The 15,308-nt window shown below is 39.9% G+C and overlaps 1 protein-coding gene and 1 non-coding gene across 3 annotated transcripts in view; one reads left to right on the forward strand and one right to left on the reverse strand.

The window, feature by feature from the left end:
• The window catches only part of RNF220 (ring finger protein 220), a 247,611-nt gene that overhangs the window by 182,775 nt on the left and 49,528 nt on the right, over window positions 1–15,308 (reverse strand). The window lies entirely within an intron of this gene.
• Window positions 10,178–10,284, forward strand: LOC126013030 (U6 spliceosomal RNA). The gene has a single exon (XR_007497366.1). It is a non-coding gene; the product is annotated as a U6 spliceosomal RNA (small nuclear RNA).

Raw genomic sequence — 15,308 nt, forward strand, 5'->3', positions numbered from 1 at the left:
CAGGGATCACTTCTGATGAATTCAGGGTGGTACCAAGGATTGAACTCTGGCAGTCCATGTGCCAGGCAAGTGCTTTACCCAATGTACTATTTTTCTAGTCTGTGATTTCCATTTCTAAAAAAAGAAAAATGGGGGCTGGAGAGATAGCATAGAGTTAAGGCATTTGCCTTTCATGCAGAAGGTCATAGGTTCCAATCCCGGCATCCCATATAGTCCCCAGTGCCTGCTGGTAGCAATTTCTGAGCATGGAGCCAGGAGTAACCCCTGAGCACTGCTGGGTGTGACCCAAAAACAACACACCAAAAAAAAAAAAAAAAAAAAAAAAAGAAAAAGAAAAAAAAAAAGCAAAGAAATAAAAAAAAAATAAAATAAAAAAATAAAAATGTCCAGGAATGTGGCTCAGTAGTAGAGCACATGTCTTTATGCACAATGGAGACCCTGAACTCAGCCCTGGGATCAGATTAAACAAATAAAAAATTATATGATTCATTTATCATTATATATGTTATGTAACGAAGTCTATTTTTGACAAGTGAGAGGTTCCACTTTGATCTGGCATCAATAAGAAATACATTTCCATAAAAGCAAAAAAAAAAAATACATTTCCAGAGGCCAGAGCAGTGGCAAAAGTGGTAGGGCATCTGCCTTGCAGTGCTAACCTAGGACGGACCGTGGTTTGATCCCCCGGCATCCTATATGGTCCCTCAAGCCAGGAGCAATTTCCAAGTCATACTCAGGTGCCTGGCAAGTTCTGGCCCCTTTGCCTTTATGTACTGATGCCCCAGAGGGTGCTAAATGTGCTCATCCATTTCTACCCCAGAGAGACAGCAACAAGTTAACAGTCCCTATGCAGAAATCCCAATAAACTCAAATAAACTAAAGATATTCCCAGTGTAATAACGTAATTTCCATTTAACCAAGTGCCCCTTCAAAACCATTCACAGGAGGGGAAGTGGCAAGTCAGAGTGGAAACAGTAGTGTTATTCATCCTTGATTGAGAAATTTTATTTTTGTAAATTTAAGAGGAATGACCATATGAAAATATTACTAAGTCCTCTCCCAGGGTCTTAAAGAGGTCATACACACAGAGTCCTTAAGTTTAAATTTCATTAGCTTCATAGAAAACCCACTTCCAGGGGAATCAAAATCTCAGCTTTATTTTTTTTTTGGCCCGACCATCATCATATTTCCTGTTTTTTTCTCTATTAAGCAAATATTTATTGATTACACTGTGCGAGACACGAGGGATATGTGAGTGCTAACATGTGTTCTGCTCCTGCCCTCCTGAGCTTATGCTTTAGCTCTGAGACCGACAGTGATCAAATAAAGAGCCACACTTGGAGTGAAAGGCCAGGAATGTTTCTTCTTTCCTTTTCCTTTTAGAGGTGGTGGGAAATTGAACCCAGGGCTGCCACACATGCCAGGCACATGCTCTACCACTGAGACACATCCCGGGCTGAGGTATGTTTGAGATTCTGCCTATTATGCCCAAAAGATGTGAATGATTGCATTTTTCCCACTGCAGAAGGGAAGGCCAGGGAAGCTAGGAGCCCCTTAGGGTAAACTTCTTTCTGACTCCATGCTGTGCCTTGGGTTCTGACTGGCCACTGGGCACCACATCTGCCCCATTTGCTTCTCTGTGAAAGCACTGAATGGCACTCCAAAGAAGCTGAAGATGACTGATTAGACTAACTCCTCATACTAACTTAAAAGGGATGGGGGGGGGATATTGTGAATTTCCTCCATAAATATCACCAAGTTTTTCTATTTTGTTTTGTTTTGTTTTGTCTGGCCATACTTGACAGTGCTGGGGAATTACACCTGGTATGACAGGGTCAGCCACATGCAAGGCAAATGCTTGCTTTGGCCCCCTACCAGGCATTTCTGATCTCCCAATAATAACTTGCTCTTCTTTCCTATCCTCCAGAGTTAGCCTATGGACACAGCTTCTTTTAGCTTTGAAATCGATATCCTACTACAATCTCTATTTTTCACCTCCAGTTTACTACCAACCCACAGAAAACTCACTGGTGTCCTGAGGCTGCCATGTTCTGCCCCAGTGGAGGGAAAGGGTCTGAGACTGTCCTTTAGTCCCTGCCCTTCCCACTTTATTGCACACCAGACCTCCAACTACCATGACCTGCATTTGTTCACCTGTGGATCAGGGCCTTCTTCGATGCTGTTGGAGCAGCAGGCTAGAAATGTCAGAGAAACGGTGTCACCAAAGACTTGGAGGAGTTGGAATTTAAATACTCCATGAGGCCGAAGTAATAGTGCAGCAGTAAGGCGGTTGCCAGGACGGACCTCGGTTAGATTCCTGGCTTCCCATATGTTCCTTCAAGCTAGAAGCAATTTCTGAGCGCATAGCCAGGAGTAACCCTTGAGCATCACCAAGTATGGCCCAAAAACAAACAAACAAAAAGAACCCCCCCCCCAAAAAAAAAAACCAACCCAAACCCTCTACTCCTTCATTCTTGGAAAGGTGAGTTCAGTGTTGCACAGTCTTCCAGAGCTTTCCCAGTGGGATCACGTTCTAATTGCTCATTGGTTGTTACTGGAGAACACTTTCTTTATTGGTTTACACCCCCTCCCTTTCTGTTTCATGTTCCTTCATCCTCTAGTGTTCTTTTGTCTTTCAAATAAACTAATCCTTATCTCAAGGTCAGCTTCTAGGGAAACCCAAACCTAGCACTGAGATCCCTAGTGACATTCTAATTGTTTCAGTTCTAATTAATTAGTCTGTTAACAAGTGCATTGACTCCCTACTTGGTCCAAGGCACTTGCTGATCTTCCCTCACATCTTTGTTAGGTTTGATCGGGAATAAACACTCCTTGGAACTCCCTTTCTGCGGATTCAGACTTCCCTGCACACAGCTGTTTCCATTGGCAGTTCCGGCTCTGCTTAGCCCTTCTACAGACCTCCATCCCCCAGACTGCTAAATTTACTGAAGCAATTCCCATTTGACACACCCGTTTCTGACACTGTGACTCATGAGAGGATAAATTCCATTGCTTTTGTTCTCAGATCTTTGTATTGACTTTAACTCTCTCTCCTCTATCTCTCCCCTCTCTCTCCTCTCTCTCCCTCTTTTTCTCTCTCTCTCCTCTCTCTCTTCCCTTTCTCTCCTTTCTCCTCTCCCCTCTCTCTCCTCTCTCTCCTCTCTCCCCTCTCTCTCCTCTCTCCTCTCTCCCCTCTCTCTCCTCTCTCCTCTCTCTCCTCTCTCCTCTCTCTCTCTCCTTTCTTTCTCCTCTCTCTCTCCTCTCTCTCTTCCCCCCTCCCCCCCTAGGTTCCCAAATTTTACATTCAACTGTCTAGAGGACATTACTTGGAAGCTACAAAGTCACCCATATTCAGTACCTACACTGTTAGGAGGGCGATTGAATGAGTTCTGAGGACAAGTGCAAAGGGAAATGGCATAGATCCTCAAACTTTTTAAACAGGGGGCCAGTTCACTGTCCCTCAGACCATTGGAGGGTCTGACTATAGTAAAAACAAAACTTATGAATGAATTCTTATGCACACTGCATATATCTTATTTTGCAATGAAGAAACAAAACAGATACAAATACAATATGTGGCCCACGGGCCATAGTTTGAGGACCACTGGAAGATACTGGCCAGAGAGAGAGTAGGATAAAGTGGTGAATCATGTGATTTAGGCTTCTTGGAAGGTAGAGGTGGGGCACATTTTGGGATGAGTCAAAGGTGGTTTTGGACCACTCAATATATAAACATTCTTGGGCTGGAGTGATAGCATAGCAGTAGGGCGTTTACCTTGCACTTGGCTAACCCAGGAGAGACCTGGTTCAATCCCTGGCATCCCATATGGTTCCCTGAGCCTGCCAGAAGTGATTTCTGAGCATAGAGCCAGGAGTAACCCCTGAGCACGGCTGGATGTAGCCCCAAAACAAATATAAATAAACATTCTTAGGGCAGCAGTGAGGTAAAATCACAACACTTTGGGAGAAATAATTTAAAACATTAAATAAAAAAAAAGCACTGAAATATTAGCTATGGGAAAAGTCACAACTTTACTAAAGTTCCTTCTGCTTGTTTTATAAGTTACAATCATTTGTATTTAAAGTCCATAAGGGATCAGTTTTCATATGATAATCAGGAAGATTTAAAGATTCTAGGAAGCTGAAAGTAAAGTGATAAAAGGAGCAAAGCAGAGAAGATGCTCAGAGAAGTTGCCTTTGGGGCTGGAGAGTACATCGCGTAGGAAACTTGCCTTGCACAGGGCAGACCCAGTTTCAATCCCCAGCACCCACATGGTCTCCTGAGCCTTTCAGGAGTAACCACTGAGCACAGAGCCAGAATAAAGCCCTAAACATTGCTGAGTGTGGCCCCAAATAAAACAAAAAGAAGCTGTCAAGTAAGTAAGATCTTGTTACAGACTTAACTGCTTTCATGACTAATGTACTCTGTTCCCTTAAATATTCCACTCTAAGGGGTTGAAGTGATAGCACAGTGGTAGGGCATTTGCCTTGCATGCAGACAATCTGGGATGGACCCAGGTTTGATCCCCTGTATCCCATATGGTCCCCAGAGCCTGCCAGGAGTGATTTCTGAGTGCAGAGCCAGGAGTAACCTCTGAGCACCACTGGGTGTGCCCCCTTCCAAAAAAAAGTTCCACTCTACAACCTGGCTAGTGTGTGGCATGGCCTCTAGTGTTCCTGGATGGTGGCCTGCTCTAGGCACATTCACAGCTATTTCTTCCAAGTGAGCGTAAGTTATTGATTGTTCTCAAATTTGTTTACGCCAATGGGAGCAGCTACTTTATTTACATAATTTAATTAAATATCATGTAAACCAGTGGTGCAAGAAGAAATATTTGTTGTTTCTAAGAACACTAAACTCAATGGTCTGGAAAGACTCAACCAAGGTAAATCTCTTTATTGGGTTTGGATGAGACAAGTATGGGTATGGCAAGTATCCAAGGCAAACAGTTAACATGTATCATCCATCCACAATTGCCAGCTATTCACTATCTGTTGGGTACCATATAAACCTTTTTATTAAACAACTAAGGAAATGAAGACAGGAAGAAGCTGAGTAACTTGCCTAAGTTAGAAAGTGATGCCTTCAACATTTGAACACAGGCAATGTGACATGAGAGACAGTGTTCTCAGGCATGTAAACACACACACACACACACACACACACAACAGAAACTCCAATGATGAAAGAGGCTATTTTACTATTTTATAAGAATATTTGTTTTATATTTTACTGTATACATGAACAACTTTATAACTATCTCACAGTGATTCAAAACAAAATTTAAGAAAAGACAAAGAGGGGCTGGAGCGATAGCATACTGGTAGGGCTTTTGCTTTGCATGCAGCTGACCCAGGCCAATCCCTGGCATTCCATATGGTCATTAAAGTCAAAATTCACAAACTATTCAATATGGATGCAATTATTCAAAAAAGAAAGATCAGTGGCTGGAAATATAGTACACACTTGCCTTGCATGTGGCTAACCCAGGTTTGATCCCCAGTACCACATGTGGTCCTCCAAAATGCCTCCAGGAGTGATCCCTGAGCACAGAACCTGGAGTGAGCCCTGGTATAGCTTAAAACAAAGAAACAAGGATTATATTCAGAGAAAGACCTTGAACCTCTACCTGAAAATTTGCAAATAATTGTGCATTGGTATGTTCTAAATATAGTAAATGTTGCATGTAGCACTTTCTAAGGTTTCCCATAGTAACTGACTTCGGTTAATTGCCTAGTACAACACTGGATAGGTATAGTTTCTCTGTTTTATTAGGACCAAGGGTTTGGACACACTCAGAAATACTTGTGAGCCTATTCCTGGCTCTCTTCTCAGAAGTGAACTCTGGCTATACTTGGGGGATCATATGCGGTTCTAGGTATTTGATCCTGTTTAGGTAGGACACAGGCAAACACCATTATCTCTGGCACTACGGCCACACAATCTGTCTGTTTTAGAAATTTGAGTTTCAGGGGCCGGAGAGATAGCATGGAGGTAAGGCGTTTGCCTTGCATGCAGAAGGATGGTGGTTCAAACCCGGTATCCCATATGGTCCCCCAAGCCTGCCAGGAGTGATTTCTGAGCATAGAGCCAGGAGTAACCCCTAAGCGCTGTGGGGTGTGACCCAAAAACAAAAAAAAAACAAAAAGAAGAGAAATTTGAGTTTCAGAGAGATGAAATAACAATAGATGATGAAACTTCTAAAACACAGATTTGAATTGAATAATCTGTTAAAAATTTCTGGATTTCCACCGGCGACTACTACTACTACAAACTGAAGAAAAAAACCGAAGTTACAAAGAGGAGATGGCTTTTACCTAATTATAATCTGTTACCAGTTCATATATTCATATTTGGTTGTTTGCTGATTACTTCATGTTCATTCATGCTTTCATATTTTTGCATAATGTCCCATTTTGCGAGGGAGATGGTTTCTCTTTACTCCCTCTTCTGACGAGAATACTCATAATTATTCTTTAGTCATTTATTCAACAAATAATTCTGAACATCTATTTGTATAAATCAACTAATAGAGATATAAACATGATTATATATTCTTTTTTTTTTTTTTTTTTTTTTTTTTTTTTTTTGGTTTTTGGGTCACACCCAGCAGCAGTCAGGGGTTACTCCTGGCTTCATGCTCAGAAATCGCTCCTGGCCGGCTCGGGGGACCATATGGGACGCCGGGATTCGAACCGATGACCTTCTGCATGAAAGGCAAATGCCTTACCCTCCATGCTATCTCTCCGGCCCTGATTATATATTCTTATTGAAATGTGGTGATGAGCTGTTCTTTATTCTTCAAAGTAATTATCACAATGATGGTTTTCTATTTATGTTTGTGTTGCTTTTTTATTATTTTTGTAGAAACTCTAAAGAATTTACTTTGGGGCTATTCATCCACAGGATGAATAGGATGAATTGAATGAGTTCAGTTCAGGGGTGAGTCAGAAATTTGTGTGAGGAAGGATGTGTGTTCTAGGTCAAGGAAACAATAGGGAGCAGGATCGTAAAATAGAGGGGAAAAGAGGTTAAATTCCATCAGCCGCCCCCCTCTCTTTTTAGTTTTTGGGCCACACAGGACTGTGCTCAGAAGATACTCCTAACTGTGCTCAGAAGTTGCTCCTGGCATGCTCCGAGGACCATATGGGTTACCAGGACTCAAACTCAGGTCCTCCGAGATTGGCTGCATGCAAGGCAAAGACACTACTGCTATGCTTTTTCTCTGGCCCCTCTCCTCTCTTTTTTTCCTTTCTCTTTCTCTCCTCTCTCTTTAAAGGAAGAGAAAAAATTCCACCAGCCCTACAGATTAATATTAGGACCATTTTAGCAAAAGCAAAAAGAAGCCATTGATTGGTGAGAGTGAGCAAGGGAATAGTTTTCTGGTTTGTGCTTAGGATCTTTCTGGAACTGGAGATAGAGGACAGGGATTAAGATGCTTGCTTAGCAGAGTTGGCGGGGATGTGGAGAGAAAGGAACTCTTATCCACTGCTGGTGGGAATACCGTCTAGTTCAACCTTTATGGAAAGCAATATGGAGATTCCTCCAAAAACTGGAAATCAAGCTCCCATACGATCCAGCTATACCACTCCTAGGAATATACCCTAGGAACACAAAAATACAATACAAAAACCCCTTCCTTACATCTATATTCATTGCAGCACTATTTACCATAGCAAGACTCTGGAAACAGGCAAGATACCCTTCAACAAATGAATGGCTAAAGAAACTGTGGTACATATACACAATGGAATATTATGTAGCCGTCAGGAGAGATGAAGTCATGAAATTTTCCTATACATGGATGTACATGGAATCTATTATGCTGAGTGAAATAAGTCAGAGAGAGAGAGAGAGAAAGACGCAGAATGGTCTCACTCATCTATGGGTTTTAAGAAAAATGAAAGACATTCTTGCAATAATAACTTTCAGACACATAAGAGAAAAGAGCTGGAAGTTACAGCTCACCTCATGAAGCTCACCACAAACAGGGATGAGTTTAGTTAGAGAAATAACTACGTTTTGAACTATCCTAATAATGAGAATGTATGAGGGAAATAAAAAGCCTGTCTAGAGTACAGGCGGGGGTTGGGTGGGGAGGAGGGAGATTTGGGACATTGGTGAGGGGAATGTTGCACTGGTGATGGGTAGTGTTCTTTACATGACTGAAACCCAAACACAATCATGTATGTAATAAAGTTGTTTAAATAAAAAAAATCGTAATTCTTAGCTCCATTTAAGTAAACTTAGAGTTAAAAAAAAAAAGATGCTTGCTTACATCCATCCCACTGATCCTACTGAGTACAAGGAAAGGATCACCCCTGAGCACCTATGGCTGTGGCCCAAACCAACTCCTCCTCTAAGTAAATAAATCAATAAAAAATAAACAAACAAAAAATCTTTCTGTTGGCCTTGTAGGAATAGGAAGGAAGTGTGGTGAGTATCTCCTTAGTATCAAGCAGAGATCACCACATTATGGTGTATTCTCACCAAAATTTAGGAAGCTGCTTGAGGGCAGGAAGTTGATCAGTTCATTGCTATATCCCTTAAAGCTGTACCAAGTCAAGCACTTAGCTAAATGTTAGCTAAATGAGGCACTTTTCTCTGCCTCTTTTCACACTACATGATGATCCTTTTCTGACACTGCCCCTTGACCTTGTGGTTTCCCAGTGCTCTAAGATGCATATGTTCTTATGGGAAGAAAGTTAAGGGATGCAGTGTCAGAGCTGTGATGAAAGTTCTGTCAACTGAAAGGAGAAGACATTTGTTCCAGTCCTGGGCTTTCCTTCTTCAACCATGTTTAATATGCATATCATTCTAGGGACCCTGGATCCTCAGTAACCAGAAAGTCCATGTGTTTTGCAATGGAAAGGAATGTCACTCTCCTTGGAGGAACTCCATACAGAGCAGTGGATATAGCCCTGGCTGGGCTCACACAAAGCCTCTGCCTCTTCTTTCCTACTGATGCTGTTAGGTTCTTTCTCAGTTTCTTTCTGAATGGAGAGATAATACAACCGGTAGGGCATTTGCCTTGCATCAAGCAGAGACCTGATACCTGATAGGGTTGTCTGAGCCCACTAAAGATGATCCCTGAGCACTGATCATTGCTGGGTAAGCCCTGAGCATCACTGAGTGTGACCCTGAGCACTGCTGGGTGTGCCCCCTTCCAAATCACCTTCTTAATTCTGGGAATATGACTCTCTGACCAGTATAATCTCTAGAAGCACCAGATTCAAGGCTAGAGAGATACCAGAGAGTCAGTTATTCTAGCCTTCACCCCTCATCCCAAAGTATAATCCCTTAGTCACTTCTTTCTTGTCTCCTGCCTGCCTGGCCTCAGAGACTACCTGGACAAGCTCCTGTGCCATATTATAAAGGCATAATCAACTCTCCCTGGAAGATTTGTTTTTGTTTTGTTTTGCTGAGCCATATCCAGCAGTGCTAGATTACTCTTGGCTCTGTGCTCAGAAATTACTTCCACAGGTTCGGAAGACCATATGGGATGCCAGGAATCAAACTTTGGTTAGTTGTACAAGGCAAAAGCCCTACTCGTTGGGGATTTTTACAGCACTTCAGCTGCTGTAAGGCACATTTCTGATTTCATTTCTCTCTACCCTTTATTTTGGTGTCTTTGTCTTTCCAAGAACGCTCTCATTTGAACAACCCTTCTCCCCCAGAGATATCTCACTTGGTAAAGTTTCTCAATATTATCTGATTCTGTCACTCCCTAAATCCTGTCTCACTGAGGTGTTCATTCAGATTTTTCATGTCTAAGGCTATGGTGTGTCATAGACCCTTCCAAAGGACCCCACACTGGAGGAAACCAAATTTAGTTCAGAAAAAGAGAAGAAAGGAAAGAACAAAACAAATAGAAATCTAAGATCTGGGATTGGCTCAGTGATAGCGTGTCTGCCTGAGACTCTAGGTTCAATCTCTGGGGTTGAAAAAATAAGCAAGAGTGCTCGCTTCGCCCAGGGGGCCAGAGAGATAGCACAGCGGTGTTTGCCTTGCAAGCAGCCGACCCAGAACCTAAGGTGGTTGGTTTGAATCCCCGGCGTCCCATATGGTCCCCCATGCCTGCCAGGAGCTATTTCTGAGCAGAAAGCCAGGAATAACCCCTGAGCACCTCTGGGTGTGGCCCAAAAAACAAAAAACAAACAAACAAAAAAAAAAAGATTGCTTGCTTCGGCAGCACATATACTAAAATTGGAACGATACAGAGAAGATTAGCATGGCCCCTGCACAAGGATGATACGCAAATTCGTAAAGCGTTCTATATTTAAAAAAAAAGGAAAGAAAGAAAAAGAAAAAATAAGCAAAAAACAAAACTAGAGGACAGTAAATGGAAAATGACAGAAAAACACAATGGCAATTCCTTATAAAGTTAAACACAGGCTTGGCATCTGACCTAGAAAAGTCACTCCCAAGTATTTACTCAAGGAAAAAAAATGTATATTCACATGAAAAGTATTTGTGAATGTTTATCATGGTTTTATTCACATTCATTCTCAAAACTCAAAACCAAACATTCTTTAGTGGGCAAATAAATAAATAGTGGTACATCCATATACTGGAAAACTATTAAGAAATGAAAAGGAATAGACTACTCAAATAGGAACAAGAAGCCAGGAATCAAGGAGCCATGCTATAAAAGAGAATAAGACCATTTTTGAAGATGATAGGCATGTTCTCCTCTAATTTAATGGTGCTAGTGGCTATATGAGTGTGAATGTTTGCCAAAATTCATAGAATTGTACACTATAAAAGATGGCTTTTTACATATACCTTAAAAATAAATACGGGGCTGGAGAGATAGCATGGAGGTAGGGCATCTGCTTTGCATAAAGGACAGTGGTTCGAATCCCGGCATCCCATATGGTCCCCTGCCAGGAGTGATTTCTGAGCATAGAGCCAAGAGTAACCTCTGAACGCTGCCAGGAGTGACCCCAAACCCAAAAACAAACAAACAAATAAATAAATTCACCAAAATAAAAGGAATTAATATGGGTGTGAAAACAAACAAAATTCAATTAATTTGATTAATCATACAAAAACCTGGATCTTTCTAAAACATAGAATCACACAGCAATATGAGATAACTATTAAGCAAATATAAATGAGGATAAAGAAGAAAACAACCAAACCATACTAGGAACAAAAGGGGATTTAATTTTTGATACAAAGAAAACCTAAAAATTGTAATTTAAGAGTAGCATTATCCTTAAAAAATAAAAGTATACATAAAATTGGCATGGTTTTCTAGGTAAATGTAAAAGTATAAATGAAGTCAATAAGAGCTATATAAAATCTAAATAGACTAATAATCACAAAAATATATAAATGGTTGGCAAAGATAAAACTATTTTAAAAACTGTAAGTTCCAAATAATTTATAGATGTGTCTACTTTCAAGGCATACAAAATTCTAAGTCATTTATATTTATACAGAGAAAAGTGGAAAACTTTGAACTCTTCTGTTAGGACAAGCAGTTCTCAAAATATGACCTATAGTTTCTCTATAAATTTTTGTAGCCCTTTTGAGGAATCTCTACTATCAAAATTATTTTGATGAGAATTCTAAGGATGTTTTCACTTTTTCACTCTTTTTGTCACACATGTGTACAACATATTTTTCTGTAGATTAACAATATCATGTCATAATATAATTGGAAATAAATGACATATGTGCATACATCTTATTGTGCTTTTAATTTTTCTATATTTTATTTTAGGTTTTTTTTTGGGGGGGGTCACACCCGACAGCACTCAGGGGTCACTCCTGGCTCCACGCCGAGGAATTGCCCCTGACAGGCTTAGGGGACCATATGGAATGCCGGGATTCGAACCATCGTCCTTCTGGATGCAAGGCAAATGCCTTAACTCCATGCGATCTCTCCGGCCCCTTTATATTTTATTTTAAACCTGGTAGCAAGTTCATATAAACAAAGTTCTTTGAGGGGCCGGAGAGATAGCACAGCAGTAAGGCATTTGCCTTGCATGCAGAAGAATGGAGGTTCGAATCCCAGCATTTCATGTGGTCCCCCAAGCCTGCCGGGGGTGATTTCTGAGAGTAGAGCCAGGAGTAACCCCTGAGCATGCTGGGTGTGACCCAAAAACAAAAACAAAAAATAAATAAAACAAAACAAAAAACACAACAACAAAAAAAACCAAGTTCTTTTGAGCACTTCAATAATTTTTAAGAGTGCAAATGGGTCTTCTGGAGGCCAAAAATTTGTGCTGAATTAATTAGCACCTTTCCAATATGAGAAATAGACAAAGATGAAATCAAAGAGCTTCCTTGAGAACTTCAATGCAAACATTTTAAATGTAATTGTTCTCAAAAGAATAATTTTCAAAAAAAATAATTTTCATGACAAAATAAGATTAATCTAGAGTGTTTGCCTTGCATGAGCTAAGCTAGGACGGACCGTGGTTCGATCCCCCAGAGTACCATATGGTCCCCAAGCCAGAAGCGATTTATGAGTGCATAGCCAGGAGTAACCCCTGAACGTCACTGGGTGTGGCCCAAAAAGAAAAAAAAAGATTATAAGTATAAGAAATTGTAAGTGGGAGAGATGAAGCAATAATGGGAAAGGCACTTGCTTTGCGTGAAGCCAACCCAGGCTTGATCTCTGGCACTGAATATGGTTCCCTAAGCCCCACCAGGAGTGATCCCTGAACACAGAGCTTGAAATAAGCCCTAAATACAGCCAGGTATGATCCTCTTCACCTCAAAAAGTGTAAAGGATAGTTAATTACCAAATTAATTATCAAATCTATTAATATAACCTATTGAATAAATAGCTTAAAGGAGAAAAACTTTTTTATGATTGTCACAAAAGGTATTTCATGGGGCCAGCGTGGTGGTGCTAGAGGTAAGGTGTCTGCCTTGCCAGCGTTAGCCTAGGACGGACCGCAGTTTGATCCCCCGGCATCCCATATGGTCCTCCAAGCCGGGAGTGACTTCTGAGCGCATAGCCAGGAGTAACCCCTGAGCATTACCGGGTGTGGCCCAAAAACCAAAAAAAAAAAAATGGTATTTCATAAAGTGATCAATTTTTCCATTTCTGATTTTAGGCAGAAAGTTAACAAGCAAAAACAGAACAAAATAACTTTAAAGCATCTTGGAAAACCATTAATAAATGAAAGTTATTTAATTTGATAAAGTTTATTTTCCATTCTCATAAAAGTCAGGAACAAAACAAGATGTCTGCTTTGATTGCTTTCCCAGCAACTGTTGAGTGTGACACTGGAGGGGCTAGCCTGTGGAATATGACAAGAAAAAGAAAAAGGAAGCATTTCCAAGGCAGATATAAAATGTCACCATTTACAAGTAGCTTTATTTTCAACTTGGATGATCTAAGAATTGACTATAAAAATTCAAAACCATTACAGAGCTTAGTAATAACTTGATAAAAGATCTACAACAAAAACTGACTTCTTTTCCAAGGTACCAATTATAATCAAATAGAAAAATGCAATGGAAAACATACTTATAATAGCAAGTAATAAAATACATGTGACTAAACTCACCAATGTCTCCAAGATTTATATGAAGAAACTGTATTCTTTATTGAAAGACATTAAAAGAAGACAAAAATAAATGAAGAATACATTACATTCCTGGATGGGACTCAAATTAAATCATAAATTTAATGAAATTCCAATCAAAATACTTAAGGATATTTTATGGAACTAGGCCAATTTATGGAAATGAGCATATTTATCCTAAAGTTCACATATGAAAGGAAATGTACTAAAGCAGTGAAAAATTATGAGAAAGAAAAGCAATGTGACAAAGAAAAAAAGAAAGATAATAAAAAGAATGAAAAAAATGAATATACAGTTTTTAGTCTCATAAAGTATAAAATATCCTGTAATATTGTAATAATTGAACCAATGTGGAACTGGCATAGAAATGAACTAAAAATATCAAAGGGAACAGGATAGAATCCAGAAGCAGATATATTTACAACATAGAAATTCAAAATAGCGAGAAAAGGAAAGACTAATTATGTTGGGACAACTAGAAATTCTCTTAGAAAAAATTTAAGTTTTAATCATAATTCACACAATGAATACAAATACATTTAAATTATATTAGTGCTCTAACCTGGGCAATAAACTACAAAAGTGTAGGGAAAAGTATAAAAGTATTGAAAAGTCAATATACATAAATTCTTCGGGAGAATAAGGAGAGAGTTCAAAGCAAAATCAACTTCCAGCAACTAAAACAGCAAAAACTGACAGATTTTTATTACACATGAGATTTAAAACCTTTTCTATGATATAAGACAGTGTAAAGATAAGTAATAGACTAGGAAAAATGTTAGTATCATATATAACAGAATGAATATCACAAAGTAATGATGAAAACCTTTAAATCAATAAGAAAAAGACAGCTTACAAGCAAAATAGACAAATAATATAAACAGACAATGCACAGAAGAAATGTAAATGATCAGTGAATAGATGAAAGAATACTCAAATTCACTTGAAACCACAGAATTTCAAATTTATCAAATAATATAGCATTTAAAACTCATTAGACTCACAAAAATTGTAAGCCTGTCAGCATCTAGTGTTGGTGTGTTCTGGGGAAATAAAAGAGGATCACATTTAGTGTCAGTTTAGAGTGCAATTAGTCTTTTGGGGCAGTGGGAAGTGAGTAGTTGAGCATGCTCTAACAAAAATGTAGCTTCTCACGCTTTTCAACCCAGCACCTCCACTAACAGTATCTTGTTTGTTTGTGCCACACTGGGCAGTGCTCAGGAGTTACTTCTGGCTCTGTGCTCCGAATTCATGCTCATCAGGCTTGGGGAATCATGTGGGATCAAACACAGTCGGCTGCAAGCAAAGCAAACGCCCTATCTGCTGTGCCATTGCTCCAGCCCACACTAACAAGATCTTACTTTCAGAAGTAATTGATTATGATAGATTCATAAAAACATGTGCACAAGTTTCACAGTATCATTGTTTAGGAGTGAAGAACTGCAAGCAAAAGGCTTCCAACAGGGAACTATTTAAATACATCTATACGAGTTACAAAACATAGATTAGACAGTTAGAAGTTAAAGTAACGGGCCCAGAGAGAGCACAGCGGTGTTTGCCTTGCAAGCAGCCAATCCAGGACCAAAGGTGGTTGGTTCGAATCCCGGTGTCCCATATGGTCCCCCGTGCCTGCCAGGAGCTATTTCTGAGCAGACAGCCAGGAGTAACCCCTGAGCACCGCCAGGTGTGGCCCAAAAACAAGCAAACAAACAAACAAAAAAAGAAGTTAAAGTAACAAAGTAATTGGGCTAGAGAAT

The sequence above is a fragment of the Suncus etruscus genome, chromosome 6, assembly GCF_024139225.1.
Source record: "Suncus etruscus isolate mSunEtr1 chromosome 6, mSunEtr1.pri.cur, whole genome shotgun sequence".
Classification (NCBI taxonomy): domain Eukaryota; kingdom Metazoa; phylum Chordata; class Mammalia; order Eulipotyphla; family Soricidae; genus Suncus; species Suncus etruscus.